Genomic DNA, 14147 nt, shown 5'->3' on the forward strand with positions numbered 1-14147 from the left:
TTCACCTGCCAGATGGTGACGTGGACCCATCAGTGGGGTGAAGGTCCCTGGGGTCCTATGACCTGTGGCGGGGGTGGGGGGCGCACACTGACCAGTTTCATGTCTCTGGTACAGGAGATGCAGAAGAAACAGCCACAAGAAGGACCGTGGGACTGGGTGGTGATATTAAAAATCATCTGTCCAATGAAAACGGAAAAAGACAATCTCAGATATGACGACGTGAAGCCAAGTGTGACAGATGGCCTAAAAGCACTCACCCCCCGCAGGCACAGCACCTTATATTAAGGAGTGGCAGAACCAAGAAGAAGGACTTCCCTGGCGGTCCAGTGACTGAGAGTCTGCCTGCCAATGCAGGGGACACGGGTTCAATCCCTGGTCCAGTAGGTTGCCCTGGAGCACTAAGCCGGTGCTCCACAACTACTGAGCCTGCGCGCCCTAAAGCCTAAGCTCCACAAGAGAAGCCACTGCAATGAGAAGGCCAAGCACTGCAACTAGAGAAAGCCTGCAAGGCAACATAGACCCAAAAAAAAAAAAACAAAAACCTAAGAAGGGTGAACTCAGTCCAGGCAAGTCTGTTACATCAAAGTCAAGGCCCTGATGGAAAGACATGAACTCTAAGGCTTGAGATGGGGATGTGTGTCGTGCTCGGTCACTCAATTGTGTTTGACTCTTTGCGACCCCATGGACTGTAGCCTGCCAGGCTCCTCTGTCCATGGAATTTTCCAGGCAAGAATACTGGGGTGGGTTACCATTTCCTTCTCCTTGCATCCCCTGCATCGGCAGGCAGGTTGTTTTACCACTGAGTCACCTGGGAAGCCTCACGATGGGGGTGTCTGTGTCTATTTACTTGAGAACCTCAAACCCCGGATTACCTGGGCCCACAAAGCAGCTGACTCCCTCTTCTTGGAAAACAGAGGAATCCCCCTTGCTTGAAGACTACAGTGGCAGTCTCAAATAAGACAAGCCTCTTACAAGACAGTGCCTGCCCTACTCAGGACTGCCCCCACCTCCCTCCTGGCCACTAGACCATAATGAAGGTGAAATCTCAGCATCACCCAATGGGGTTTCTGGGACCATCATTCCAAACACCCCAGGGGATCGGGCTAATGCGCAAAGAGGCAGGAGCTGAAAGGATGCGTGGGTCCTGCGGTATCAGTCAGGGGTGCGGAATATAAAGCAGGATGGGGAAGAGCCGCTGAGGATATCCTCCCATGAACACCCTGGCAAATGTCAGGGTCTCATGTGCTGGGGTGGGGGCCCTCTTAGGAGCCTGGAAGAGCAATAGTGAAGTGAAAGTGAAGGTCACTCAGTCGTGTCCGACTCTTTGCGACCCCATGGACTACAGCCTGCCAGGTTCCTCTGTCCATGGAATCCTCCAGGCCAAACAAAATACTGGAGTGGGTAGCCGTTCCCTTCTCCAGAGGATCTTCCCAACCCAGGGATTGAACCCAGGTCTCCTGCACTGTAGGCAGATTCTTTTCCTTCTGAGCCACCAGGGAACCCCGGAAGAGCAATGGACCACACTAAATGATTCCAGAACTCGCACAGCAGTCTTTGGAAAAACAGACCTTGAGGTCACTGGGACCTCAGAGTGAACCCAACGGTGTGGCTCAGGGCCCCCGCCACTCTCCTGCCCTGTCACACCAGTGAATGCTTTCCCATCCCACGACCCATCACCTACAGAAACTCAGCTCCATAAAACAGAGGTCTCAGGGTGGAAAACCAGCACAGAAGTCACATTAAAAATCCCTTCTTAGTGCCAAGTACTGTAGCAAACGCTTGGACTCAACCAACGAGCTTTCAAAGCTGTCTTTTTATTTTCCAAAGGTGGAGCTAACATTACACATACTGTTAAGTCTCTTTATTTTAGGCTTTTACTTACCTAAAACATAATCTATCCTACACTGCATATAAAAGTAACGGGCATGGGACCTAGAGGAGCTGGCATACTAGAAAGGGTCTGCCACATACAGCAGGAAAAGCCATGAGCCGGCTGTGTCCTTGGAGCGGGCCGGGGACACACAGTCTGAGTACCAAAGCCTAGAGACTACACTGATTCTGCCTCACAGATCCGGCCCTCTTCTTCTTCTTTTTTAGATTTATTTTAGTTTGGGCCATGCTGGCTCTTCCCTGCTGCTTGGGCTTTTTCCCTAGTTGCGGTGAGTGGGGGCTACTCTCTAGTCGTGATGCACGGGCTTCTCACTGTGATAGCTGCTCTTGTAGTGGAGCGCGGGCTCTAGGGTGCAAGGGCTTTAGTAACTGCCACACGAGGGCTCAGTGGTTGCGGCTCTCCAGCTCCAGAGCACAAGCTCAGTAGTTGGGGCACAGGGGCTGACTTGTTCCATGGCATGTGGGATCTTCCCAGACCAGGGATCAAATCTGTATCTCCCGCATTGGCAGGCAGATTCGTTACACTGAGCCACCAGGGAAGCCCCCCCCCCCCCCCGCTTTTTTTTTTATTTACTTATTTATTTATTTGGCTGCACCAGGTCTTAGTTGCAGCATGCGAACTCTGAGTTGTGGCATGTGGGATCTAGTTCCCTGATCAGGGATCCAACTCAGGCTCCTCTGCACTAGGAGTGTGGAGTCTTAGCCACTGGCCCACCAGGAAAGTCCCTAAACACTGTTCCTGTTCCTTGTTCATCTCCAGCAACGTTTCTTCTCTAGGGAATTTTCTTTTTTCCTTTTTCTCGTAATTTCAGGTTACCTTGCCACTCCTTTCTACACCTCTAATTCCATAAGACTATACCTTGAACCCGACATACCAGACACATAGAATCACAGTCTCTGTCTTGAATCTTTCAGCAAGGCACTAGATCTAATATAAGCAAAGTCCTAGTTCACTAACCTCAGCCAGTGCAGCACCTTTATGTGAAGAAAGGAGTAAACCTGGTGAGTGGTTTTCGCATTAAAAAGAGAAGACATCTAGACAGTAGTTTCCAACTAACTTCCCCAAGATACTTATTAACTACCATGGGAAAGATGGTAATGCTTCTGAGGAGAAATCCACAGTGAATTATATCTCGATAAAGCTGTGACCAGGGTCCGGCACAGGGCGGACTGCGAAGGTGCTGGCAATGCTTCATTTCTTAATCTGGGTGGTGAATCCAAGGGTGTTTGTTTATAGTTTCTTTAACAGTAGATATGTGGTTTATATACTTTCATACAAATATTTCACAACTCCCAAGACAAAAGTTAAAATAAAAAAAAAATAGAAAGTAAATTAAAAGCAGATGGTTTTTGTTTCCAGAAAAGAAAGCTTAAAAAAAAAAAAGGAGCAGGTGGCAGGAACAGTCATTATCAGCTGACCTGACATCTTTGGGACGCTCCTCCTCATCACTGGGACCTCACAGTGAACCTGACGGGGTGGCTCAGGGCCCCGGCCACTCTCCTGCCCTGTCACACCAGTGAATGCTTTCCCATCCCACGACCCGTCACCTACAGAAACTCAGCTCCATAAAACAGAGGTCTCAGGGTGGAAAACCAGCACAGAAGTCACATTAAAAATCCCTTCTTAGTGCCAAGTATTATAGCAAACGCTTGGACTCAACCGATTAGCTTTCAAAGCTGTCTTTTTTATGTTATAATTTATTTTCCAAAGGTGGAGCTAACATTACACGACTCTTATTTTTTATGCTTTTATTTACCTAAAACATAATCTATCCTACACTGTATGTAAAAGTAACCAGCATGGGACTTCCCTGGGGGTCCAGTGGTTAAGAATTCACCTTTCAAAGCAGGGGGCACAGGTTTGATCCCTGAGTAGGGAACTAAAACCCCACATGCAGTGGAGCAACTAAGCCACAGGCCACAGCTACTGAGCCTGAGTGCCACAACTAGAGAGCTTGTGCACAGCAATGCAAGATCCTGTACGATGTAATGAAGATCCCGTGTGTCTCAACTAAGACCCAATACCATCAAATAAATAAATACATTTTAAAATAAAAGTACCAGGTTTTTAATGTTATCTCTGGAATCAAGAGACAGTTGAAGCTAACTCTTGAATAAAATCTACAGTTTGGTTATAGTCCTTCAGTATTTGGAAATACGATAGGATGGCATCTGCACACTGCAAAACAGTCTTTGTTTACACATTCAATATTTATTCACTAAGTGGTAGGATTGCAGCCATGAAACTAAAAGATGCTTACTCCTTGGAAGGAAAGTTATGACCCACCTAGATAGCATAGTCAAAAGCAGAGACATTACTTTGCCAACAAAGGTTCGTCTAGTCAAGGCTATGGTTTTTTCCTGTGGTCATGTATGGATGTGAGAGTCGGACTGTGAAGAAAGCTGAGCACCGAAGAATTGATGCTTTTGAACTGTGGTGTTGGAGAAGACTCTTGAGAGTCCCCTGGACTGCAAGGAGATCTAACCAGTCCATCCTAAAGGAGATCAGTCCTGGGTGTTCTTTGGAAGGAATGATGCTAAAGCTGAAACTCCAGTACTTTGGCCACCTCATGCGAAGAGCTGACTCATTGGAAAAGACTCTGATGCTGGAAGGGATTGGGGGCAGGAGGAAAAGGGGACAACAGAGGATGAGATGGCTGGATGGCATCACGGACTCGATGGATGTGAGTCTGAGTGAACTCCGGGAGTTGGTGATGGACAGGGAGGCCTGGCATGCTGCGATTCATGGGGTCGCAAAGAGTCGGACACGACTGAGTGACTGAATTGAACTGAACTGAACTAAAGCGGTAGGAAGCAACTTTTCCTAAAAGAATGCATTTGAAATGATTTCTTCATCTTTATTAAGAATTACAAGCTAACATAAATAGAATAGGTCACTCAGATGGTAAAGAATCTGCCTGCAATCCAGGAGACCTGGGTTCAATCCCTAGGTTGGAAAAATCCCCTGGAGAAAGGAAAGGCTACCCACTCCAGTATTCTTGCCTGGGAAATCCTGTGGACAGAGACTGGCAGGCTATACAGTCCATGGCTTCACAGAGAGCCCAACACGACTGAGCGACTAGCACACATCTTAACCCAAAGCCAAGGGGTAACGACAAAAAAGGAGTTACATTTCAAAACTGAAGACATACAATAATTTTATTTACTAATTTCTAAAAGTGAATGGTCCTCTTCCCTAGGCCAGTACTGGCATGTGTGCTTTAAAGATGGAATGTAACACTCATGTTCTTAGCAGTATTATTCACAACAGCCAAGAGGAGGAAGCAACCCAAGTGTCTATTGACAGATGAAAGGATAAACAAAATGTGGTCCATCTATATACTGGAATATTGCTCAGCCTTAAAAAGGAAGGAGATTCTGGGACTGCCAGAATTCTGGTAGCCCAGTGGCCAAGACTCCAAGCTCCCAAAAAATGGGGCCTGGGTTTGATCCCTAGTCAGGGAACTAGATCTCATATGCTGCAACTAAGAGTTTGCAAGACAAGACTCCCACGTGCCTCAACTAAAATTTCCTTAATGCCACAACTACCATCTGGTACAGCCATTGATACTTTTTTTTTAAAAAAAAGAAGGAAATTCTGATATAGGCTACAACCTGGATGAACCTTGAAAACATTATGCTCAATGAAATAAGTCACAAAAAGACAAATACTGTAAGACTCCATGATACAGACTTCTCTAGAAGTCAAATTCTTAGAAAAGGAAAAGGGCGAGTTCGTATTTAATGGGGACAGAGTTTCAGTTTTGCAAGATGAAAAGAGTTCTGGAGCTTGGGTGTAAAACAGTGTGAATGTACTGACATTGGCATACTTAAAGTCGCTAAGATGATACCTTTTATGTTATGCGTATTTTGTCACAGTTTTAAAAAATGAAAGTAAGATTGAGAAGATAACATATTGAACTGGGCAGGGTAGTCACCTCTGGGGAGAGTCCAGGAGTAGGGAGACAGGTATTATAAAAGTGTTGTTTTTAAAAAAACCCTTACATAAAGGTCTGTAAAGCCCTATTCGCATTTTAAAAGTATAAATATTCATAGTTTAGCTTTTTCATAGTCTGGATTTTCTCGGACTCTCAGGTTGTTAAAAACAGGACCCAGTCACACTGAATCTGACATTTCTAAAGGTGAATCATTGCACCTTGACACCCAGAGGCTGAAGCTCCCAGCTCCACTCCTCCCCATGCTGATTCTGATGTCTTTGTCTTTCTCTACAAGCCCGCAACCACTTCTTAGTACATCGCAACCTGGTGCTCGTGGTAAAGAATGGACCTGCAGAGCAGGAGACCTGGGAGATGCAGGTTCAAGCCCTGGGTCAGGAAGATTCCCTGGAGGAGAAAATGGTAACCCTGTCCAGTACTCTTGCCTGGGAATCCCATAGACAGAGGAGCCTAGTGGACTACAGTCCGTGGGGTCACAAAAGGTCAGACAGGACTGATTGATTCAGCATGCAACCCCACTCAGCAGACCACACCCTTCCTGCAGTTCACTAAAAAAAAGTATTATTCTATTAACTTCCTTCATTTTCCTACTTTTATATACTCTCCTAGGCCTATTTCCTTCCTGTGCTTAGCGATAATCCTTTTTCTATTTTTAGAGAAAATATAAATGCTTTCAATTAAAAAATAAAAACATGTCCACTGGGGAAAATTCAAACAACACAGAAGGATAGGAAGAAAGTACCTCCTGTCACTGATGTAGCCCCAAGAGTTACCCCTGTCACAGGTTCAAATGCTGTGTGCTCATGTATTTTTATGCACCTATAAATATCAACATAAATTTATGCACAAATATTTTATACACTGTTACTAATACTTTTATCAGAAGTCAAACCAGACTCTACATTATATACAGCAACTTGCTTTTCTTGATAAATGACGTGGTCATGGATACATTTTCATCTCAGTAAATACAGCTCTACCTTATCTTTGGCTGAGTACTAGTTCATAGTATAGACACGCTATAATTTACCTGATGATTCCTGCCTAATGTGTGGAAAACTCACACGTATCTGGTGTCAAAGGGAATCAGGGCTGCAGGAGAATACTGAGAGCAGAGGAGACACACGGAAGTATGTTCTTCCTTTACATGGACATTTGGAGACGAGAAATAGCTGGGCCATAGATGAAAATTAAATATGTACTGCAAACTGAATGTCCAAAAAAATAAAAAACAGCTGTAGTAAAAGGAAGGAAAAGGGAAAGAAGATAGACAAACGGCAAAAAATCCAATTTAATTCAAACACACACCCACACACTCCTTCCATGGACTTTACATTGTGCCATGAACTCATGGCATCACTGACTCAGTGGACATGAGTTTGAGCAAACTCCAGGAGACAGTGAAGAACAGGGAGGATTGACACGCTCAGTTCATGGGGTCGCAGACAGTCAGACAGGACGTAGCGACTGAACAACAATGGACTCAACTACGCCCCCGCCCCCGTTCCTACGTTGAAGCCCAACTTCCAAAGTGACTGTATTTGGAGATGGGGCTTTTGAAAGGTAATTAGGTTAGACAGGGTTTCCTTCAGAGAAGGTGATGGCAACCCCACTCCAGTACTCTTGCCTGGAGAATCCCATGGGCAGAGGAGCCTGGTGGGCTGCAGTCCATGGGGTTGCTAAGAGTTGGACACGGCTGAGCAACTTCCCTTTCACTTTTCACTTTCATGCATTGGAGAAGGAAATGGCAACCCACTCCAGTGTTCTTTCCTGGGAAATTCCATGGACAGAGGAGCCTGGGGGGCTACAGCCCATAGGGTCGCACAGAGTCGGACACAACTTAGTGACTAAACAACAACATACGGTTAGATAAAGTCATAAGGGTGGGCCCCTCAAGATGGGGACAGAAAAAGAGCTATCATTCTCTCTCTCTTTCCTTTTTGGCTGCACTGAGAGGCTTGCAGAACCTCAATTCCCCAACCAGGGACTGAAACCCGACGCCTGGCAGTGAAAGCCCAGAATCCTAACCACCAGGGAACTCCCAGGCTCTTTCTGCCGTGTGAAGACCCAGTAAAAGGCAGTCATGGCAAGTAAAGAAGAGAGAGGGCCTTCACTGGCAGCCTGGTCTGCTGGCACCTTGATCCTGGGCTTCTCAGCCTCCAGAACCATGAAAAATGAGTATCTGTCGTTTAAGCCACCCAGTCTATGGTATTTTGTTATGGCAGCCTGTGCAGATGAATAGAGGCTCTAAGGCCGTAGGTATCACTGTACCTGTGACCAACCTGCCTGGTTACACTGGGGCCCGGGCACAAACCAACCTTCAGACTAAACACCTGCAGAGTGCCCTGTTTAAATGGTAGCTGCCCCCAGGGGCTCTGCTCCTCCGTGTCCTCTGTCTTGACTTTTCCCCTTCCCTCAACTTGAACTGCCCAGAACTCTTGGATCCTTTTTTTTTTTTTTTTTTTTAATGTCGATATCCTAGTTCAGGTACTTTTCATTCTTAACTAACATAAACTATGACTTCTGGGCCATTTTGCCTTCTGAGATGGCCCACGCTCTGTCTATGGAGTGTTTCTCTCGAGATAAATGCACTTTTTATCTGAAAAGTCAGATAAACTATGACTTCCTAACTGGTCTCTTCCTCTCTTTCTGATTCACTCTATACTCTGAGTTGATTTAAAGAATTAACTTTCTAAAATGGAAATCAAAGCACGATAGTTGTCACTGTTCGAATTCTTAAAATATTCCAGCAAGATGGATATTTTTTTAAATGCCTCTGGAATCAAGATCTCTCTCCATAACTGACAATCCTAAGGTCACTAAACCTCCAAATGATTTAGAGTTTTAGCAGTAATTTAGTGCAATAAAAAAAGATCTAGGACTTCCCAGATCTTCCCAGTTTGCTGCAGTGGATAGGAATCCACCTGCCAATGCAGGGGACACGGGTTCAATCCCTGGTCAGGAAGGATTCCACATGCCATGGAGCATACTCAGCCTGTGTGCCACAACTACTGAAGCCTGAGCTCTGGAGCCTGGGAGCCACAATTACAGAGACTGTGTGCCTAGATCTCCACCATAAGAGAAGCCTCCACAATGAGAAACCCACGCACCACAAGGAAGAGCAGTCCCCTGCTTGTGGCAATTAGAGAAAGCCCAAGCAAAGCAAACAAGATCCAGTGCAGCCGTAAAAAAAGAAAAGGAAAAAACTCTTAGAGAAAAAAAAAAGATCTAATGCAATAAAGGACCAAAAAACCAGCATCAGTTCTCTGCCACCTAGGGAAGGGGAGGCCTCAACTGTGATGTACAAATACCACCATCTCACCTCCTCTATACAGAGACCAGAGCAGAAGGACCTGTAGAAGCCCTGTTCACTACTTAAGATAGTTAACAACCAGTGAGGGGATTTGTCTGGTGGTCCAGTGGTTAAGACTCTGTGCTTCCAATGCAAGGGGCATGAGTTCGATCCCTAGTCTGGGAACTAAGATCCCACCTGCCACGTGGCTTGGCCAAGAAAATAAAAAATTGAAATAAAATAATAAAAAACTCACAATTAACTTAAAAAAAAAGTGAGTACGTGCTCCACCCAGAACTGTAATTGCAGAAATAACCAACCTGAAAGGCTAGCGAGTGCAGCTAACATTGTTGCATACTTCTCTTCCTCCAGCAATTCCAACGCATTTTTCAAGCATGACATTCCTACAAAGTCAGAACAGCCTCCCTGTTATAAGCGGGTAATTTGAGAGCCTGAGTGATGGACCCTTGCCAGGGTTGCAAAGAGTTTGGGTTGCAATCTTCACTGCCAGGGTTGCAATATGTATGTAAAATTTGCAATCTTGATTCCGACCTCTCTTTCAACCGTCCTTCCATATACACACACACTCTGGTTCTTTTTATCTGACCTGAAGGCTTGATAATACATCTGACTTTAATGGATGGATTATCCTAAGTGGGAGACGAGCTTCCGTAAAAACTACAGGCCGAGCCATAGCTGAATGGTACTCATCTGAGTCTGATCAGTCAAAAGATGACAGGAAAAACGACAAGTCCCAGAAGCCAGGAAGTCTATGGCCTTTATAACTTAATCTAACCATTTATTTCAACATATTCTGCCCCCATCTCTTTGGAAAGAGGAGCCATTCCTGCCTGGGGCTGCTGGATGGCTTTATAAGGCTGTTTTCTTTCCTCTGCAACCCAACGCCCGTCTACCGACACTGAGATATGTTAGCAGAGAGTAGAGGTCAGCTCTGGAGAACTCAAGTGACCAGTCAGCCTTCAGCCACTGGGCCTTCCCCTAAACAAGCTGACGTGCGGTAACAGCAGGCGGCCAAGGTCAGGTCAGCCGGTGGAATTACACACCAAATACAAACTCTCTCAAGAGACACTTGTGAGAACGTGTCACGGCCATGCTGGCTACTCTCTCCACATTTCACAAACTGCCCTCGAGGATCTACTCAGACTCACATACAAGATGTGGGCAGGGGTCCTGAGTACCCCCAACCTGACCAGCAGGAAAGGGCAGAGGACCCCCAGGCTCTAGAGCTGGACTGCTGGGTTCAAATCCTGAGTCAGTCACTTCCAGGCTTTGCAATCTTTGCTTCAATTCTTTGTGTCTCTTGCTTTTCATCCGTCAAATCAGGACCCTCCTTGTTAGGGTGTGAGGATATAACCGAGCAGGATGCTATGGGGCCTTCCCTGGACAGGCCTTCCCCCATATCCTCTGCTTCAGCTCCTCTTGAAGAACCTAGATAATAGTATGTGATGCAAATTTCCTGAGTTGTTTTGCAGATCTGAAAAAACTCCCACCAAATAGAAGAACTACTTGATGACCACGAGCACACAGCCCCAGGCCTCCTGGAGCCTGAGGACTGATAAAGTGAACCCCTGTGACACCCCCTGCTCCCTCCTTATCAGCCAGTCAGAGAACTGTGCACAAGGTGATCACATACCTCACAACACCACCCACCTGCCTCGCCTGCCATTTCAAAGTGCTGTGCTGAAACTCTTTGGAGAGTTGAGGCTTTTTACAGCATGAGCCACCCATCTCCTTGCGCGATCCTGCAATAAACCTTTCTCTGCTCCAAACTCTGACGTTTCAGTTCCGCCTCACTGTGCATCCCCCTTGAACTTGCATCAACAAGGGCACAAAGAGTCAACACATACAGAGAACTTGGAACGACCGGGCCTGGCAAATGGTAAGCCTTCACTAAATGTTAGCTATTATTAACTAAGAAAGGGAAACAGCAAAGGGAAACATGTTGCATTCTCTACTTCCACCTCCCTCTTTGAAGTTACCCCGATCTGCTTTCTTAACGTGAAATGATGATCTCCTTTGAAAACATTTGCTCTGTGCAACATGAAGCATGTTTAACGATTAGTCCACACAAACAACAAAAAGGCCAATGTTGATGCTCCTTTGGGAGAAAGCCTGCAAGTGAAGGTCAACGCTGCTGTCCGGGGCTCCTGGAAGAGCTCGGTCATTCCCCGGCTCACAGAAGTGTAAACAAGACGGTTACACTTTGGGGAGGTTTGTCGGCCAGCATAAACCTCAAAATTAGCCTAAAGAAGTGTTCCCTTGTTTTTAAATCACCTTTATGGCCTGAAAAAGTTTTTTTTAAAAAAACCTACACTTTAAAAAAGTATATAAACGATTCTGACACCAGAGGAAAGAAAAAAGGGAGGAAGAAGCGGATGCAAATGGCCAAGTCCCTGTGAGAAGAAAGGGTATTTTTCAAGCATGAGCCCACTTCCAGGAAGTAAGGGAGTTCTTATCTGGCTCAAGCAGAAAAAAAGATCATTCCACTCTAAAGGCTAAGGTAACAGTAGAAAAATCAGATAGTAGTCATTTGATAAGTATGAGTTGTCATAATTGACTGTGAAGCAGAAAGTACTTGGTATTTTGAAAGTACTGTTCAACTAAGAATTGGTTTCTGAGATGGCACAGTGAAAAATCCATCTACCAATGCAGGAGATGCAGGTTTGATCCCTGAGTAGGGAAGATCCCCTGGAGAAGGAAATGACTTCCCACTCCAGTATTCTTGCCTGGAAAATTCCATGGACAGAGGAGCCTGGAGTGGGGGGGAGGCGGGGGGGGCACGCTATAGTTCATGGGATCACAAAGAGTTGGACATGACTGAGCACACAGCACCGGGGTGTGGTGGGGGGGGGTTGTCACTCCAGATAGAAAAGTGTTGTTAGTCGCTCAGTTGTTTCTGACTCTTTGTGACCCCATGTACTACTGCCCCTCTAAGCTTTTCCGTCCATGGAATTTTCCAGGCAAGAATACTGGACTGTGTTGCCATTCCCGCCTCCAGGAGATCAAACTCAGGTCTCCTGCATCGCAGACGGATTCTTTACCTTCTGAGCCATCAGCGAAGCCCAGATGGAAAGGAAGAAAACAATAAAAACCATCAACAACAACCAAAATGCTTTTTAGTTAAAGTTCCAGATGGAAAATTGTCATCAGATTAACCTTCTTAAAGACCAAAAAACAAATGATTTCTCTGGGGCGTTCATCTGCCTAAAACACTTCAGTATTTCCCCAGAGCCTATGGGAGAGGGTGGAACACATCTTGAGGGAACGGAGCCCCCACCTACCTTTCCAACCTTGCTTCTCCACCAGAAAAGGTCCACTCCTGCCAGACTGGCTTCCTTATTTGTTCCAAGGGAGGAACAAACCATGCTCATTTCAGCTTTGTGTCCCCAGCGCCTCCCACAGTGCCTGGCACATAGCAGTTTCTCAGTAAATGGTTGCTGATTCGACAGAAATGTGAATGTGTTCACACCTGTGCCCTGTGCCTCCCTCCTGGGAAGCCTCTCGCCCACTCGCTTCATGAAGACTCGGCCATCCTCCAAGGCCTCCTTCTCAAAACCAGCACCAAAGCACCGGCCCTTGCGATTCCCCTCCCCCACTCCCTATACCTACAGAATCCCAGCCCTTTCAGACTTTGATTGCTATTGAAGTATCTCTTGTTCCTGTGTTTGGCCTGCCCCACTAAAATCGGAGTTTCTGGAGAACGGCAGGATATTGTGAAGCAGAGGGAAGCAGTGGAAAGGTTATTGATCTGCAGCTAGGCAGATCTAGTTATGTGGCTTTGGGAAAAATTTTCTGAAAGCATTTTGAACAGGGCCTGGAACACGGTGTGTACTTCATAAAGGCTACTGGGCTTCTCTGGTGGCTCAGTGGTAAAGAATTCGCCTGCATTGCAGGAGATGTGCGTTCAGCCCCTGGCTTGGGAAGATCCTCTGGACAAGAAATAGAAACCCACTCCGGTATTCTAGCCTGGAAAATCCCATGGACAGAGGAGCCTGGCGGGCTATAGTCCATGGGGTCACAAAAGAGTTGGACACGACTTAGCAACTAAACAACAAAAGCTATTACCACTGTTCAGCTCTCGGAACCTCAGTTCTCTCACTTACAAAATAATACTGATAACAAATTCTCTGATAGGTAGGGTTTTTTAAAAAAATATAGTTTTGTTTTTATTTATTTATTTATTTATGGGCCTTGCCATGTGTCATGTGGGATCTTAGTACCTGGATTAGGGACTGAACCCTGGCCCCTGTGTTGGAAGTACGGAGTCTTAACCACTGGATCACCACGGAAGTCCTAAAGTGGGTCTTTATGAAGATTAGAAATAATGTCTGAAAAATCTCTAGGGCCTTCCTTAGCACAAAGTGGCCAATCAGTAGCCACATGGCAGCTATTTTTGCAAAGCTTCATGCTGGGTGCAGAGAAAATGCCCCATAAACATTTATGGACTGAGTTGAATGAATGGAGAGAGAGACAGTCTGATATCAACTCAGATATCGAGGGGAAATTTGTCAGTCATTCATTCAACAGATCTTTATGAAAGGCTTATCACAATGTTCCAGGCTTTGTTCTGGGTGCTGGCTTTCGACAGTGGCACAGCCCCCTTGCCCTGGGAAATGTACATTCTGATGCAAAAGGCAGATAATAGAGGTGACAAGGCAACAGCAGCTTATGTGGTATTAGGAAGAATTGATGCTTTTGAACTGTGGTGCTGGAGAAGACTCTTGAGAGTCCCTCAGACTGCAAGGAGATCAAACCACCTAAAGGAAATCAACCCTGAATATTCATTGGAAGGACTGATGCTGAAGCTCCATTACTTTGACCACCTGATGTAAAGAGCTGACTCATTGGAAAAGACCCTGATGCTGGGAAAGATTGAGGGCAGGAGGAAAAGAGGGTGGCAGAGAATGAGATGGTTAGATAGCATCACTGACTCAACAGACATGAATCTGAGCAAACTCTGGAGGATAGTGAAAGACAGGGAAGCCTGG

The 14147-nt window shown here is 45.9% G+C and overlaps 1 protein-coding gene across 3 annotated transcripts in view; it reads right to left on the reverse strand.

Annotated features, from left to right (window-relative positions):
* RNF157 (ring finger protein 157) overlaps window positions 1–14147 on the reverse strand; it is a 75024-nt gene that overhangs the window by 42652 nt on the left and 18225 nt on the right. The window lies entirely within an intron of this gene.

This window comes from Bos mutus, chromosome 19 (assembly GCF_027580195.1).
Source record: "Bos mutus isolate GX-2022 chromosome 19, NWIPB_WYAK_1.1, whole genome shotgun sequence".
NCBI classification, from domain to species: Eukaryota; Metazoa; Chordata; class Mammalia; order Artiodactyla; family Bovidae; genus Bos; species Bos mutus.